General features: G+C 45.8%; 1 long non-coding RNA gene across 1 annotated transcript; it reads right to left on the bottom strand.

Moving 5' to 3' along the window:
• Positions 1-10,606: 10,606 nt before the first annotated feature.
• LOC141097025 (uncharacterized) lies at positions 10,607-17,993 on the bottom strand. The gene is made up of 3 exons (XR_012233829.1): positions 17,905-17,993; positions 16,245-16,326; positions 10,607-10,690 (listed from the first exon to the last, which is right to left on the bottom strand). It is a non-coding gene; the product is annotated as an uncharacterized lncRNA (long non-coding RNA).
• Between the last annotated feature and the right edge of the window lie 705 nt (positions 17,994-18,698).

Raw genomic sequence — 18,698 nt, 5'->3', positions numbered from 1 at the left:
CTCTATCTGAAACTCAACCTCTCCAAAACTGAACTTCTTCTGCTCCCGCCGTCTACTAACCTCCCTAAATCTGACATTTCCTTCTCCGTGGGTGGTACCACAATAACGCCCCGGCAGCAGGTGCGCTGTCTGGGTGTTATGTTTGACACCAATCTCTCCTTTACATCCCATATACAATCCCTTGCCCGCTCTTGCCGCTTACACCTAAAGAACATCTCTAGAATCCGCCCTTTTCTCACTATGGAAACAACAAAAACCCTCACTGTTGCATTGATCCACTCTCGCCTGGATTACTGCAACGCTCTATTAATTGGCCTCCCCGTCACTCGACTATCCCCTCTCCAGTCCATACTCAATCCAGCAGCCAGGATCGTCCATCTGGGTAATCGGTACTCGGACGCGTCCGCTCTTCGCCAGTCCTTACATTGGCTGCCCATTCATTATAGGATCCAATTCAAAGTACTTGTTCTCACCCACAAAGCTCTCCACAGTGCGGCACCCCCTTACATCTCTTCTCTCATTTCTGTCTATCGGCCTAGCCGATCGCTGCGCTCTGCAAACGACTTTCGACTAACCTCTGCACTAATCCGTACCTCCCACTCCCGACTCCAAGACTTCTCCCGTGCTGCTCCTATCTTCTGGAATGCTCTACCCCAAGAAATCAGGACTATCCACAATTTGCATAGTTTTAGGCGCTCCCTCAAAACACACCTGTTCAGAGCGGCCTATCACATTCACTAATCAAAGTCATTCTCTGTGTAAGTGTGCGTGCGTAGCCCATTCACTATCTCCATCCATCCTTCACTCCTGCAAGATGGCTGGACCTTCATTGTAAATACACCATTGTAAATACACACCTGTACTCTGTATCTCCCTCACCTCATTGTAGATTGTACGCTCTCACGAGCAGGGTCGTCTTATTTCGTCTTATTTTGCTTTAATTATTGTATTGTTAGCGTTGTTACTTATGACTTGTGTTTTGAAACTGTTAAACTGTAAAGCGCTGCGGAATATGTTGGTGCTATATAAATAAAGATTATTATTATTATTATTAGGGGAGACCTAGAAGAAGTGTGTGAGACATGGTAGACAAGACGAGGAAGGAGATCTTCTCCCGGTGCAGGGCTCCGATCTGCAGCTCGATGTCTTCAGTGGCCTGGGTAACGGTCTCCTGCACGGACGTACCATTGACCGAAACTATCGACCGAGGAGTCTCCAGGGATCTGACAGGAATCCGGTATTTTTTAACCGCCTCGAGTGTGAAAAAAATTCCCCTCCGCACCAGAATCCAGAAAAGCCTCCTCAGAATAACGCTTGGCACCGAGATTCAATAACACGGACACGAGCAGGGGAGGAGAGGGATCACGTACACCTAGGGAGGCCTCTCCTACCAACCCTAGGCAGAGAAGTTTCCCGGCTTCTTGTGGCAGGAACGAAGGAGGTGAGAGGAGCTCCTCTCTCTGGCTGATTCACGGGCACGTTCCTGAAACCGCAGGTCAATGCGTGTCGCCAGAGAGATCAGATCCTCTAAAGAGGTGGGAGTATCCTGACCTGCCAGTTCGTCTTTGATCCGACCGGACAGGCCACGCCAAAAGATCCCTACGAGAGCCTCGTTGTTCCAACCGAGTTCAGAGGACAAGGTACGAAAACGGATGGCTTACTGTCCCACCGGTAGCGTACCCTGATGGAGATTAAAGAGAGACTCGGTGGTAGAGGCCAGCCGACCCGGTCGGCTCATCGAACACCTTGCGGAAGGTGTCCAAAAAGGTGGAAAGCTGAGAGATGAGTGGGTCATTGCGCTCCCAGAGGGGGTTCACCCATGCTAACGCCTCCCCCTCTAAATGTGAAACAATAAAGGCAATTTGGGCACGCTCAGTGGGATAGTGCTGCGGCAAAAGCTCAAAATGTAACCGGCATTGGTTCAGAAATGCTCGACAAAATTTAGGGTCCCCGCTATATCGGGGTGGCTTGCCGAGGCGCGGCAGCGGGTGCGGGGCCGAGGACTGGGCAGAAACGGCTTGTATGGAAAGAAGCCGACTGTCTACCGACGACATATAGCTGAGGATATGGACCTGGGTGTCGCGTTGCTGTGTGAGTTCTTGCTGGAGGCTGGCCAGCTGGGAAGCATTCCCAGGGTCAGAGGACTGCATGACCGACAAACGGAACTCCATGGATTTCAGAGAGGACATGATCCTGGTCTGACTCTCCCGTAGGAACACCTGTTCCTTTTGGACGGAGGCGGTGGTACCAGCGGGGTCCATGGCCTGATTATACTGTGACGACTCCTGGAGTGGACCCACTGGGTCGTGGCACCAACCCTCCCAGGGCGAGCTGTCCTAGTAAAGAACACTCCCTATACAGAGAGTGTCAGGGGCAAGCCCCAGGGGGTGAGGTACCACGACTGCTGGCACCAGGCGGCCAGCTCACAGGAGACACGAGTGGGTGAGTGTGTCTGCAGGAACGTGTAAAGCGTGGACACGGGAACACGTGGTATACAGAGACTACGTACGTCCGGATGTGAGTGAAGCAGGATGCGTGCAAGGAGCACGTCAGAGCACTGAGTCAGGCAGCAGGTGTGCCAGGAGGTGTAACAGAGTACAGGAGCAGGGTGTGTGCCAGAGGGCACAACTGAGCATAAGACAGAGTGCAGGATTGGAACGTGTGCCAGGAGGCACAACTGAGTAAGAGACAGAGTACAGGATCAGAGCATGTGCCAGGAGGCACAACTGAGTATGAGACAGAGCAAAGGATCAGAGTGTGTGCCAGGAGGCACAACTGAGTATAAGACAGAGCAAAGGATCAGAGTGTGTGCCAGGAGGCACAGCTGAGTATAAGACAGAGCACAGGGTCAGAGCGTGTGCCAGGAGGCACAACCGAGTACAGGGCAGAGTGCAGGTTCAGAGCAGGTGTCAAGAGGCACAACAGAGTGCAAGGCAGGGGACCCGAACACAGCGCACAGCCAGGCAGGGACACGGCAGACCAAGCCAGGAAGCACAACAATAATCAGGCACCTCCCCTAGGAAGAGGTAGCCTGATATAGCACATGATCACGAGAGCTTCCGGGTCAAGTCCTCCAGTACCATAGAGAGGACTGACCTGGAGACCAAACTGAGAAATGCGCGTAAGCGCAGACATAACATGACGGAGACAGGGACCTAGGTACGAGAGGTGCGCATGTGCACCCAGCGGGATGCCCGGAGTGACCGCGGCTCCGGAAGAGATGACGTCGGGGCTGAGGTCCCGTCCCCAGGTGAGCGCGGCGTGACATATGTTATATGGTCAATTAGTGTACAGTCTACTGTGAATGTTGTGGTCAGTCAGTCCACAGACTAGTTTAAATGATATAAACAGTCAGTCCACAGTCTGGTATTATTACGGTGGTCAGTCAGTCCAAACTTAATGTAAATGCTATGGTCAGACCGTGCACAATCTATTGTAAATGTTGTGGTAAGTCAGTCCCAAGTCTGGTATTAATACTGTGCTCAGTCAGTCCACACCTAGTGCATATTATATGGTTAATTAGTGTACAGTCAACTGTGAATGTTGTGGTCAGTCAGTCCAAAGACTAGTTTAAATTATATAGACAGTCAGTCCACAGTCAGGAATTAACACTGTGCTCAGTCAGTCCACACCTAGTGTAAATTCTTTGGTCAACTAGTGCACAGCCTACGGTGAATGTTGTGGTCATCCAGTCAACAGTTTTTATAAATACTTTCCTCAGTTTATGGTCACATAGTGTAAATGCTGTGTTCTGTCAGGCTGCGGTCTAGTGTGAATGCTGGGGTCAGTCTCGTGTAATCAAGGTATTGATTGTTTCACCGCTGAAACAAGTGTATTTTATGAAATATAAGAGGGTATTCCCAATTTGGAAGAAAGTTGATAATGAGAAAAAATGTTCCCTATCTCTGTACCTGAGATAAAGTGGTGTTATACTAAGAGTTGTGTATAGAAGATATACATTTAAGATAGCACCTACAGTATATTGTCATGTATCAGGAAGGTGTTATTACATGTGGTCAATCGATCCACAGTTTATTGTCAAAGCTGTAGTCAGTCAGTCCACAGTATACTCTTAAATGTTTTTGTCAGTCCATAGTGAAGAGTAAATATTGTAATCAGTTGGTCCTCCGTCCAGTATAAATACTGTGTTTAATTAGTCAACAACTAGTGTAAATGCTGGGATGAGCTGGTCTACAATTTATAGTGAATATTGTGGTCTGTCACTCCACATAATAGTGTAAATTGTATAGACAGTCATTCCACAGTCTTATATTATTACTGTGCTCAGTCAGACTACACTTAGTGTACATGCTATGGTCAGTCGGTGCACAATGTATTGTAAATGTTGTGGTAAGTCAGTCCCAAAACTAGTATAAATACTGTGCTAAGTCAGTCCACACCTAGTGCATGTTATATGGTCAATTAGTGTACAGTCTGCTGTCAATGTTGTGGTCAGTCAGTCCACAGACTAGTTTAAATGATATAGACAGTCAGTCCACAGTCTGGTATTATTACTGTGGTCAGTTGGTCCAAACTTAATGTAAATGCTATGGTCAGTCGGTGCACAATCTATTGTAAATGTTGTGGCAAGTCAGTCCTAAGTCTGGTATTAATACTGTGCTCAGTCAGTCCACACCTAGTGTATATTTTATGGTTAATTAGTGTACAGTCTACTGTGAATGTTCTGGTCAGTCAGTCCAAAGACTAGTTTAAATTATATAGACAGTCAGTCCACAGTCAGGTATAAATACTGTGCTCAGCCAGTCCACACCTAGTGGAAAATCTTTGGTCAATTATTGCAGTCTACTGGGAATGTTGTGGTCAGTCAGTCGACAGTTTTTATAAATACTTTCCTCAGTTTATGGTCACATAGTGTAAATGCTGTGTTCTGTCAGGCTGCGGTCTAGTGTGAATGCTGGGGTCAGTCTCGTGTAATCAAGGTATTGATTGTTTCACTGCTGAAACAAGTGTATTTTATGAAAAATAAGAGGGTATTCCCAATTTGGAAGAAAATTGACAATGAGAAAAAATGTCCCCTATCTCTGTACCTGAGATAAAGTGGTGTTATACTAAGAGTTGTGTATAGAAGATATACATTTAAGATAGCACCTACAGTATATTGTCATGTATTAGGAAGGTGCTATTACACCACCGCAGATCTAGAACTCAAGCCTAGACCAACAATTATCAGTAATAATTTGAAAATTAATTACCTTTTATGTGATTCTTCCAATTGTCTTGCTGGAGTCCACAAAGAAAAATTTTACCCTTCATTATGTCAATTAGAGCAGTAACCTGTAAAAAGACAAACGTATGATAATATGTTCCTGCTACATGCTATACACACCAATAAGTATAACTCACTAGGGCCAAAATTGCTTATCTCAGAGATAATGAATGTGGTCAATCTATCCACAGTTTATTGTCAAAGCTGTAGTCAGTCTGTCCACAGTATATTGTAAATGTTGCTGTCAGTCACTCCATAGTGAAATGTTAATATTGTAATCAGTTGGTCCTCCGTCCCGTTGGATTACCTGCTGTCTACTGGCCCTTCTCGGATGTCTTCAACAAGAAGGAGGCAGAGAGTCCTCCGCATCAGCTGTATGACTGCCCGATTGAACTCATTCCTGGTTCGACCCCTCCTAGAGGCAGAATATACCCGCTCTCTTCAGTGGAGACCCAGACCATATCGTACTATATCCAAGAAAATCTGGCTAGGGGCTTTATTCGAAAGTCCTCCTCTCCCGCAGACGCGGGTTTCTTCTTTGCTAAAAGGAAGGACAGCTTCCTTCGACCCTGTATTGACTATAGAGGCTTGAATAACATCACGGTCAAGAACAGGTATCCTCTACCACCAATTCTGGAGCTTTTTGATCGTTTGAGGGGAGCACGGATTTTCATCAAACTAGACCTTCATGGTGCCATCAACCTGATCCGTACCCACGCTGGTGACGAGTGGAAGACCGCGTTTAATACGCGGGATGGGAATTACGAGTACCTGGTCATGACCTTTGGCCTCTGCAACGCACCCGCTGTATTTCAAGAGTTTGTTAATGACATTTTTCGAGACCCCCTGTATTACTGCGTTGTAGTATATTTGGACGATATTCTCTTTTTCTCTCCGTATCTGTCATCTCATCGGCAAGACGTTCGCCAAGTGTTGTTATGTTTAAGAGAGAACCGTCTCTATGCCAAGTTCGAGAAGTGTGTCTTTGAGCAAACCCCGTTACCATTTTTGGGACACATTATCTCGGAATCCTGCCTGAACATGGATTCGGAGAAAGTATCAGCCATAATCAAATGGCCACTGCCTCTCGGGGTAAAAGCCATCCAACAGTTTCTTCGATTCGTGAACTATTACAGGCAGTTCATCCCACATTTTTCCTCGCTATCTAAGCATATCTCGGCTCTTGCCCATAAGGGAGCCAACTCCCACATCTGGTCTCTTGAGGCTAAAGATGCCATTTTGTCTCTAAAGCAAGCCTCTGCAGCTGCCCCTGTGCTTCATCGTCATGAGACTAACAAGTCGTTCATGTTCGAGGTGGATGCATCCTCCACGGGAGCTGGAGCAGTGCTTCTCCAAAGATCCCCTTCCGGTCGCTTAGTCACCTGCGATATTTTCTACAAGGCATTTTTTTCTGCTGAGCGCAATTATTCCATCAGAGACAGAGAGTTGTTGGCCATCAAACTGACTCTTGAGTAATGGTGGTACCTTCTAGAGGGGGCGACCCATCCTTTCGCAATTTTCTCCGACCACAAGAATCTGTCCTACATCCGGTCGGCTCAAAGACTTAACCCCCGGCAGGCCAGATGGTCCCTTTTCTTTGCCCGTTTCGATTTTGAATTTCACTTCCGATCAGGCCATTTTAACGTCAAGGTCGATGCTTTGTCTAGGTCTTTCCAGCCAGCTGATGCAGAGGGGGATCCTTCTCACATCATCGATCCCTCCAGGACTATAACTTTGACTCCCCTAGGTTGTTTGTCGCCGAGAATAACAGAAAGTGCTGCTTTGGGGCCATTCATCCAAGATTGCCGGTCATGCGGGGATAAAGAAGACTAACTCTATCATATCTCGCCACTATTGGTGGTCCTCTTTACACCAACACATCGAGGAGTTTATATCTTCATGTCCCACATGCGACAAGAACAAGATTCCGAGGCAACTTCACTCTGGTACTCTGCAGCCTCTCCCGATACATTCAGCCCCATGGCAACATATCGCCATGGATTTCATAACAAATCTCCCTCGATTCTGTGGTTGTTCAGTAATCTTGGTGGTCGTGGATCGGTTCTCTAAGATGGCTCACTTTATCCTTCTGCCGGGTTTACCCTCTGCCTCTGAATTGGAAAAGACTCTTATTGCTCATAACTTCAGCATTCATGGATTCCGGTAACGCATTGTTTCTGACAGAGGAGTTCAGTTTACTTTTCGGTTTTGGTGAGCTCTCTGTAAGCTTATGAACATGACATTGGATTTTTCTTTGGACTATCACCCCCAGACCAACGGTCAGGTGGAACATACCAACCAGATCTTGACATCGTACCTTCGCCATTTTTCAAAAGCTCACCAGGATAATTGGGTCTCTCTTCTTCCTTGGGCCGAATTGTGCCTATAACAATTATCCTAGTGACTCCTTCAACAAGTCTCCTTTTTTCATTGTCTCACGACAAAATGCTAATATGCCCCTGCCGGATCCACCAGTCTCGGGTGTACCAACAGCTGACTTCTTGTCCGTGGAGTTCTCTAAAATTTGGGAGGAGACCAAAGAAGCACTTGTCAAAGCTGGTGACAGGATGAAGAGACATGCTGACAAAAGATGTTTGGACCCACCTCCGTACCTTCCCGGTGACAAAGTATGGCTATCTTCCAAGTTTATCCGGCTTAAAAGTCCTTCCTATAAGTTGAGTCCTCGATACATCGGTCCCTTTGAGATATTGGGACGAATACTTGACGTGGCCTACAAGTTGATGTTGCCTGCCTCGCTCCGTATTTCCAACACCTTCCATGTCTCCCTCCTCAAACCCGTGGTGTTTAATCTCTATTATTCCTCTATCTGTCACTATCCTAATCCTGTTAGCCATGAGGACATTTTTGAGGTGAGGGATATACTCGCCATGAAAAAGGTGAGAGGGAAAACCTTTTTGATCGATTGGATAGGGTTTGGTCCTGAGGAGAGGTCGTGGGAACCTTAGGAGAACATCACTGCACCTCGTATCTTAGAGAGGTTTCTTTCTAGCCTCAAAAGGAGGGGATGTAAAGGGGGAGGTACTGTTACAACGCTGCACGCCCCCCAGCATCAGGATACTTACCTCACTCGGCGTGAAGTTGACCGGGCTCTTCCGGAGGTCTCTCCTCAACTTCCGGCTTGGCGGGCACGTCAGGGATCTCATCCACCGGGAACACGCACCCGGCTGCTTAGGCCGCGGCGGCGCACTTCCTTTGATCATTATGCTGCCTGACCCGGAAGTACCTCATTCTTGGCCACAGCAACAGGTATTTCAGGATGCTATCTGCTAGAGGAAGCCACTGATTACTACTTACGCTTCTGTGCAGGTCTCAGTGCGGGTGCTTTTATATGCTCAGGTCCTAAAGCGTGCGTCTCAGTGCGCGCTATGCACTCTCTGTATCTCAACGTGCTCCCCAGTGCAAGCTCTGCACTATCTGAATCTCAGCATGCTCCACAGTGCACGCTCAGCACTTTCTGTATCTCAGCATGCTTCCTAGTGCGCGCTCTGCACTCTGTATCTCAGCGTGTTTCCCATTGCACGCTCTGTATTCTCCTGTATTTCAGCGTGCTTCCTAGTGCGCGCTCTGCACTCTCTGCATCTCAGCGTGCTTCCCAGTGCACGCTCTGTATCCTCCTATTTCTCTACTTCCTTCCCAGTGCATGCTCTGCGCTTTACTGTATCCAGCGTGTTCCCATTGCGTCTCGTGTAATCATGGTATTAATTGTTTCACCGCTGAAACAAGTGTATTTTGTGAAATATAAGAGGGTATTCCCAATTTCCAAGACAGATGATAATGAGAAAAAATGTTCCCTAACTCTGTACCTGAGATAAGGTAGTGTTATACTAAGAGTTGTGTATAAAAGATATACATTTCAAATAACACACACAGTATATTGACATGTATCAGGAAGGTGGTATTATACCTCCGCAGATCTAGAAATAAAGCCTAGATCAATGATTATCAGTAATTTATTTGAAAATTAATTACCTTTTATGTATTTCTTCCAATTGTCTTGTTGTAGTCCACAAAGAAAAATGTTACGCTTCATTGTGTCAATTAGAGCAGTAACCTGTAAAAAGACAAACGTATGATAATAATATGTTCCTGCTACATGCTATACACACCAATAAGTATAACTCCCTAGAGCCAAAATTACTTATCTCAGAGATAATACATGTGGTCAATCGATCCACAGTTTATTGTCAAAGCTGTAGTCAGTAAGTCCACAGTATACTCTTAAATGTTTTTGTCAGTCCATAGTGAAGAGTAAATATTGTAATCAGTTGGTCCTCCGTCCAGTATAAATACTGTGCTTAATTAGTCCACAACTAGTGTAAATGCTGGGATGAGCTGGTCTACAATTTATAGTGAATATTGTGGTCTGTCACTCCACATAATAGTGTAAATTGTATAGACAGTCATTCCACAGTCTGATATTATTACTGTGCTCAGTCAGACTACACTTAGTGTACATGCTATGGTCAGTCAGTGCACAATGTTTTGTAAATTTTGTGGTAAGTCAGTCCCAAAACTAGTATAAATACTGTGCTAAGTCAGTCCACACCTAGTGCATGTTATATGGTCAATTAGTGTACAGTCTGCTGTGAATGTTGTGGTCAGTCAGTCCACAGACTAGTTTAAATGATATAGACAGTCAGTCCACAGTCTGGTATTATTACTGTGGTCAGTCGGTCCAAACTTAATGTAAATGCTATGGTCAGTCGGTGCACAATCTATTGTAAATGTTGTGGCAAGTCAGTCCTAAGTCTGGTATTAATACTGTGCTCAGTCAGTCCACACCTAGTGTATATTTTATGGTTAATTAGTCTACAGTCTACTGTGAATCTTCTGGTCAGTCAGTCCAAAGACTAGTTTAAATTATATAGACAGTCAGTCCACAGTCAGGTATTAATACTGTGCTCAGCCAGTCCACACCTAGTGGAAAATCTTTGATCAATTATTGCACAGTCTACTGGGAATGTTGTGGTCAGTCAGTCGACAGTTTTTATAAATACTTTCCTCAGTTTATGGTCACATAGTGTAAATGCTGTGTTCTGTCAGGCTGCGGTCTAGTGTGAATGCTGGGGTCAGTCTCGTGTAATCAAGGTATTGATTGTTTCACCACTGAAACAAGTGTATTTTATGAAATATAAGAGGGTATTCCCAATTTGGAAGAAAGTTGACAATGAGAAAAAATGTCCCCTATCTCTGTACCTGAGATAAAGTGGTGTTATACTAAGAGTTGTTTTTGAAGATATACATTTAAGATAGCACCTACAGTATATTGTCATGTATCAGGAAGGTGCTATTACACCTCCGCAGATCTAGAACTCAAGCCTAGACCAACAATTATCAGTAATAATTTGAAAATTAATTACCTTTTATGTGATTCTTCCAATTGTCTTGCTGGAGTCCACAAAGAAAAATTTTACCCTTCATTATGTCAATTAGAGCAGTAACCTGTAAAAAGACAAACGTATGATAATATGTTCCTGCTACATGCTATACACAACAATAAGTATAACTCCCTAGGGCCAAAATTACTTATCTCAGAGATAATGAATGTGGTCAATCTATCCACAGTTTATTGTCAAAGCTGTAGTCAGTCTATCCACAGTATATTGTAAATGTTGCTGTTAGTCACTCCATAGTGAAATGTTAATATTGTAATCAGTTGGTCCTCCGTTCAGTATAAATACTGTGTTTAATTATTCATCACCTAGTGTAAATGCTAGGATGAGCCGGTATACAATTTATCGTGAACATTGTGGTCCGTCAGTCCACAGAATAGTGTACATTGTATAGACAGTCATTCCACAGTTCGATATTATTACTGTGCTCAGTCAGTCTACACTTATCAGCAGTTGCAATATTTTACCCCACTGGTGCTGACCCTGATGATCCCTATACAGGGGGTGGTTCCAATAGGTCAGTTCACTCAGGGTGGGTTGGTATCTCAGCCCAGAGGGTCCACTCCAAAAGTCGTAACAGAATAAGCAAGTCATGGATCCCGCTGGTGCCTCTGCTGCCCAAAAAGAGTGAATATTTTCACAGGAGAATCAAGGTCGCATTATGTCCTTCATGAAGTCCATGGATTTCCGATGGTCCGCTTTACAGGCCGCTGACCCAGGGAATGCTATACTGCTTGCTAGTCTCCAGCAGGAGCTTGTTCAGCGGCGCAACACTCAAACCCACATATTGAGTAATATGGCCTCTGTGGATGACCATCCGCTCTCTCTTCAATCTGCCGCCTCAACTTTGGTGCAGGCGTCGGCCCGTACCCCTGACTCTACTCCTCATCCCCCACCTCGCCTTAGTAAACCGCCCCAGTTTAATGATGATCCCAAGCTTTACAGGGATTTTTTAAATAAGTGTCGTCTGCATTTTGAGTTGTTGCCACAGCAATACCCCACTAATTGGGCTAAGGTGGCGTTTGTGGTTTCACATCTGGAGGGTGAGGCGTTGGCTTGGGTAAATCCCTTGTGGGAGCGAGGCGATCCCATAGTCTCAGCTGCAAATTTTTTTGGAAACCTTCCACAGAGTGTTTGATAAACCGGGTCGCCTGGCCTCTACCACTTAGTCCCTCTTTAATCTCCGCCAAGGTTTATTTACTGTTGGGCAATACGCCATTCGTTTTCGCACTCTGGCTTCAAAGTTGGGGTGGACTCCTGGCTCGTTGGTCGAAATACTCCAACCTTTCTCGAGGATTTGATTTCTTTTGCTACACATATTGATTTACGATTTCAGGAGCGTTCTCTTGAAGCTGCTCGAGATTGGAAACCTACTATCTCATCTCTAACCATCCACAGGCATCTTAGCACAGGTTCTGCGGTGTCTTCTTCTGCAGCAGCAGCTGAATCTATGCAGGTGGATCGTCTTAAAATGGCGGAGCAATGCCGTCATGAGAGACGCATGCAAGGCTTATGTCTATACTGTGGAGATGGTTCTCACTTGCTTTTTTCCTGCCCAGTGCGGCCAGGAAACTCCTCTACCTAAGACAGGTATAAGAGGCCTCCATAGGTGTATGTGATTCCTATCTAACTTTATCCCTGACTATTCAGTGGTTCTCAGGTCCTAAACGCTATTCTGAGGTGGTTTACGTGGATTCGGGCGTGGCAGGGAACTTCCTCAGGCATGAAGAAGTTGAGAAGTACCAGATCCCAGTTAGTACCCTGGAGAATCCTCGTTGGATTGCTTCTGTCTCTCCTCAACTTCCGGCTTGGCGGGCACGTCAGGGATCCCATCCACCAGGAACACGCACCCGGCTGCTTTGGCCATGGCTGCGCACTTCCTCCGATCATTATGCTGCCTGACCCAGAAGTTACCTCATTCTTGGCCACAGCAAAAGGATATTTCAGGATGCTATCTGCTAGAGGAAGCAACTGATTACTACTTCCGCATCTGTGCAGGTCTCCGTGCAGGTGCTTTTATATGCTCAGGTCCTACAGCGTGCGTCTCAGTGCGCGCTATGCACTCTCTGTATCTCAACGTGCTCCCCAGTGCAAGCTCTGCACTATCTGAATCTCAGTGTGCTCCACAGTGCACGCTCTGCACTCTCTGTATCTCAGCGTGCTTCCTAGTGCGCGCTCTGCACTCTGTATCTCAGCATGCTTCCCAATGCACACTCTGTATTCTCCTGTATTTCAGCTTGCTTCCTAGTGCGCGCTCTGCACTCTCTGCATCTCAGCATGCTTCCCAGTGCACGCTCTGTATTCTCCTGTTTCTCTACTTGCTTCCCAGTGCACGCTCTGCGTTCTCCTGTTTCGCTACTTGCTTCCCAGTGCATGCTCTACGCTTTACTGTATCCAGCGTGTTCCCACTGCGTCTCGTGTAATTATGGCATTAATTGTTTCACCGCTGAACAGTGGCGTAGCAACTGTTTGTGGCGCCCGGGGCGGTCGAAAAATTTGCCGCCCCTTTGGTCGTTGATAATTCGGAAGCATCCGAAGAGCCCACACCACACTCAAAGATCTAATTTTTAGTCTGCTACTAACTCTGCTATTATTTCTAAATTTCTAGACTTTCAACTTCTTGCAGTTCTCTATATATATGTATGTATTAGCTTGATGATGCTGGATGAAGACCTAATGGCTTTTTTTAATAATAATTTTTAATAATGTGACAGAAAAAAAAACAGAAAGTACAAATTATTTTGGCGGACAGGGGGCGGACACTGACAGCTTGGGGTCCCTGTGCAAGAAATGTGTCCGGGCCCCCCTCCTTTTATGGCGTCAAAGCTACGTGTGTGTGTATATATATATATATATATATATATATATATATATATATATATATATATATATATATATATATATATATATATAGATAGATTATTGATATTATATAGCCACACACACACACATACAGGTATATATTACATAGTCTCCTTTATTATGTATATTGCTGTCCCATACACAGTGCCTTCTCTTGTTATGTACAGTTCCGTCCCTTACATATTGGATTATATAGAGCCCTGTTTTTTATTACATACCGTCCTGTCTTGTTAGCTGTATAATGCAATGATGGCTGATGGAGCATGGGAAAGCTTCCTTTCTAATGGAGGAGCTGATGGACTGGTCGTCTGGTCACCGGCTCCTCGATCAGCAGTCATTTTATATCTAACAAGAGAGGGGACCATGTAATTAAAGAGGGCGCTGTGAATAGCAAAAATAACAAAAATACACTATGTAAGAGACAGCACTATACATAACAGCAGAGGAAGCTATATAATAAGGGACGGCACCATATATAATTAGAGAGGATGGTAGGTAATAAGGGGCGGTGTTATACATAATAAAAGAGGAAACTATGTAACTAAGGATGGTGTTATACAGAATTAGTGAGTACACTATATACTAAGGGACTGTATTAGACATAATAAACGATAATGTCTTCCTCCACCTCCCCCTGTTCCTAAGGCCATTATAAGTCCCCCTTCCTCCCATCCCAATCCCCCACACCCCTCATTGTCCTCCTCCCCTCGCATCCCATTATTGTCCTCTCCCCCACCTCCATCATTTTCTTCTCCACCACTATCTTTGCTTTCTCCCCCACCACTCCCATCATTGCCCATTCCACCACCTCCATCATTTCCTCCTCCTCCACCACCCCCATTTATTGCCCTTTCCACCACCACCATCATTGCATTCTCACCCACCACCCCATCATTGCCCTCTCGACCATCACCCCATCATTGTCTTCTCCCCATCACTGCCTTCTCCATCACCCCATCACTGTGCCTTCTCCCCATCACTCCCATCATTGCCTGCTCCATCACCCCATCACTCCCATCATTGTCTGCTCCATCACCCCATCATTGCCTGCTCCATCACCCCCATCATTGCCTGCTCCATCACCCCATCACTGCCTTCTCCATCACCCCATCACTGCCTGCTCCATCACCCCATCACTCCCATCATTGTCTGCTCCATCACCCCATCACTGCCTGCTCCATCACTCCCATAATTGTCTGCTCCATCACCCCCATCATTGCCTGCTCCATCACCCCCATCACTCCCCTCATTGCCTGCTCCATCACCCCATCATTGCCTGCTCCATCACCCCCATCATTGCCTGCTCCATCACCCCCATCACTGCCTTCTCCATCACCCCATCACTGCCTGCTCCATCACCCCCATCACTCCCCTCATTGCCTGCTCCATCACCCCATCATTGCCTGCTCCATCACCCCCATCATTGCCTGCTCCATCACCCCCATCACTCCCCTCATTGCCTGCTTCATCACCCCATCATTGCCTGCTCCATCACCCAATCACTGCCTTCTCCATCACCCCATCACTGCCTGCTCCATCACCCCCATCACTCCCCTCATTGCCTGCTCCATCACCCCATCACTGCCTGCTCCATCACCCCCATCATTGTCTGCTCCATCACCCCATAATTGCCTGCTCCATCACCCCATCATTGTCTGCTCCATCACTCCCCTCATTGCCTGCTCCATCACCCCATCATTGCCTGCTCCATCACCCCATCATTGCCTGCTCCATCACCCCATCATTGCCTGCTCCATCACTCCCATCATTGCCTGCTCCATCACCCCATCATTGCCTGCTCCATCACCCCATCATTGCCTGCTCCATCACCCCATCATTGCCTGCTCCATCACCCTATCATTGCCTGCTCCATCACCCTATCATTGCCTGCTCCATCACTGCCTGCTCCATCACCCCATCATTGCCTGCTCCATCACCCCATCATTGCCTGCTCTATCACCCCATCATTGTCTGCTCCATCACCCCATCATTGTCTGCTCCATCACCCCATCATTGTCTGCTCCATCACCCCATCATTGTCTGCTCCATCACCCCATCATTGCCTTCTAGACCATCACTCCCATCATTGCCTGCTCCATCATACACACAGACACACACACACACACAGACATACATACATACATACATACATACACACAAGACACCACCTCTCTCCTCTCACCTGTCCGCAGCATCGCCCGCGCTTCCTCCCTCACACAGCAGCGGCCGCTGAATGATGACGTCATTCAGCGGCGCTCCTCTGTGTGAAACAGGAAGCGCGGCCTCCGGGCAGGAAGCAGGACGGACCCTTGCCGCTCCGCTCCTGCTATTCACTCTTGCAGGCAGCGGAGCTGCCGTGATCGCATCGCTCCCTGCCCGCCGCTGCACTGCACTGCAGGGTGGAATTGCTGCTGCCGCGCCGCCCCCACACACATGCCGCCTGGGGCGGACCGCCCCCCCGCCCCCCCACGCTACGCCAGTGCCGCTGAAACAAGTGTATTTTGTGAAATATAAGTGGGTATTGCCAATTTTGAAGAGAGATGATAATGAGAAAAAATGTTCCCTAACTCTGTACCTGAGATAAGGTGGTGTTATACTAAGAGTTGTGTATAAAACATATACATTTAAAATAACACATACAGTATATTGTCATGTATCAGGAAGGTGTTATTACACCTCCGCAGATCTAGAAATATAGCCTAGATCAATGATTATCAGTAATTAATTTGAAAATTAATTACCTTTTATGTATTTCTTCCAATTGTCTTGTTGTAGTCCACAAAGAAAAATTTTACACTTCAATATGTCAATGGGAGCAGTAACCTGTAAAAAGACAAATGTATGATATGTTCCTGCTACATTCTATACACACCAATAAGTATAACTCACTAGAGCCAAAATTTAATATCTCACAGATAATACATGTGGTCAATCTATCCACAGTTTATTGTCAAAGCTGTAGTCAGTCAGTCCACAGTATACTCTTAAATGTTTTTGTCAGTCCATAGTGAAGAGTAAATATTGTAATCAGTTGGTCCTCCGTCCAGTATAAATATTGTGTTTAATTATTCCACACCTAGTGTAAATGCTGGGATGAGCTGGTCTACAATTTATAGTGAATATTGTGGTCTGTCACTCCACATAATAGTGTAAATTGTATAGACAGTCATTCCACAGTTTGATATTATTACTGTGCTCAGTCAGACTACACTTAGTGTACATGCTATGGTCTGTCGGTGCAGAATGTATTGTAAATATTGTGGTAAGTCAGTCCCAAAACTAGTATAAATAGTGTGCTAGGTCAGTCCACACCTAGTGTATGTTATATGGTCAATTAGTGTACAGTCTACTGTGAATGTTGTGGTCGGTCAGTCCACAGACTAGTTTAAATGATATAGACAGTCAGTCCACAGTCTGGTATTATTACTGTGGTCAGTCGGTCCAAACTTAATGTAAATGCTATGGTCCGTCGGTGCACAATCTATTGTAAATGTTGTGGCAAGTCAGTCCTAAATCTGGTATTAATACTGTGCTCAGTAAGTCCACACCTAGTGTATATTTTATGGTTAATTAGTGTACAGTCTACTGTGAATGTTGTGGTCAGTCAGTTGACAGTTTTTATAAATACTTTCCTCAGTTTATGGTCACATAGTGTAAATGCTGTGTTCTGTCAGGCTGCGGTCTAGTGTGAATGCTGGGGTCAGTCTCGTGTAATCAAGGTATTGATTGTTTCACCGCTGAAACAAGTGTATTTTATGAAATATAAGAGGGTATTCCCAATTTGGAAGAAAGTTGACAATGAGAAAAAATGTCCCCTATCTCTGTACCTGAGATAAAGTGGTGTTAAGGCCCTTTTACATTTAGCGATGAACCAGCGATCCGACGAGCGATCCGACCCGGTCAGGATCGCTGCTGCATCGCTAAATGATCGCTAGTGAGCTTTCACACAGAAAGACCTCACAGCGATGCAGCAGCGACGCAGCGCACAATACTCACCTTTCACACACAGCGATCCTGGCGTCCTCCCGCCCGCGTCCAGCGTCGCTCGTCTCACACAGCAGGAAGCCCAGCAGGAAGCTGACGACGAGAAATGGAGCCGGACATTCTCGCGCGATCAGCGATGGACAGCGGGGGAGCCGGTCGTTGGTAAGTATCACACATAGCGATATCGCTGGCAATATCGCTATAACGTCACAAAACCGGTGACGTTTTAGCGATATTGCTAGCGATATCGCTTAGTGTAAAACCCCCTTTATACTAAGAGTTGTGTATAGAAGATATACATTTAAGATAGCACCTACAGTATATTGTCATATATCAGGAAGGTGCTATTACACCTCCGCAGATCTAGAACTCAAGCCTAGACCAACAATTATCAGTAATAATTTGAAAATTAATTACCTTTTATGTGATTCTTCCAATTGTCTTGCTGGAGTCCACAAAGAAAAATTTTACCCTTCATTATGACAATTAGAGCAGTAACCTGTAAAAAGACAAACGTATGATAATATGTTCCTGCTACATGCTATACACACCAATAAGTATAACTCCCTAGGGCCAAAATTACTTATCTCAGAGATAATGAATGTGGTCAATCTATCCACAGTTTATTGTCAAAGCTGTAGTCAGTCTGTCCACAGTATATTGTAAATGTTGCTGTCAGTCACTCCATAGTGAAATGTTAATATTGTAATCAGTTGGTCCTCCGTCCAGTATAAATACTGTGTTTAATTAGTCATCACCTAGTGTAAATGTTAGGATGAGCCGGTATACAATTCATCATGAACATTGTGGTCCATCAGTCCACAGACTAGTGTAAATTGTATAGACAGTCATTCCACTGTTTGATATTATTACTGTGCTCAGTCTACACTTTCCAGCAGTTGCAATATTTTACCCCACTGGTGCTGACCCTGATGATCCCTGTATAGGGGGTGGTTCCAATAGGTCAGTTCACTCAGGGTGGGTTGGTATCTCAGCCCAGAGGGTCCACTCCAAAAGTCGTAACAGAATAATCAGGTCATGGATTCCGCTGGTGCCTCTGCTGCCCAAAAAGAGTGGATATTTTTGCGGGAGAGTCAGGGTCGCATTATGTCCTTCATGAAGTCCATGGATTTCCGATGGTCCGCTTTACAGGCCGCTGACCCAGGGAATGCTATTCAGCTTGCTAGTCTCCAGCAGGAGCTTGTTCAGCA

The sequence above is a fragment of the Dendrobates tinctorius genome, unplaced genomic scaffold, assembly GCF_039654945.1.
Source record: "Dendrobates tinctorius isolate UK_male_01 unplaced genomic scaffold, ASM3965494v1 ptg000082l, whole genome shotgun sequence".
Classification (NCBI taxonomy): Eukaryota; Metazoa; Chordata; class Amphibia; order Anura; family Dendrobatidae; genus Dendrobates; species Dendrobates tinctorius.
This window is presented reverse-complemented; position numbering and strand designations above follow the sequence as displayed.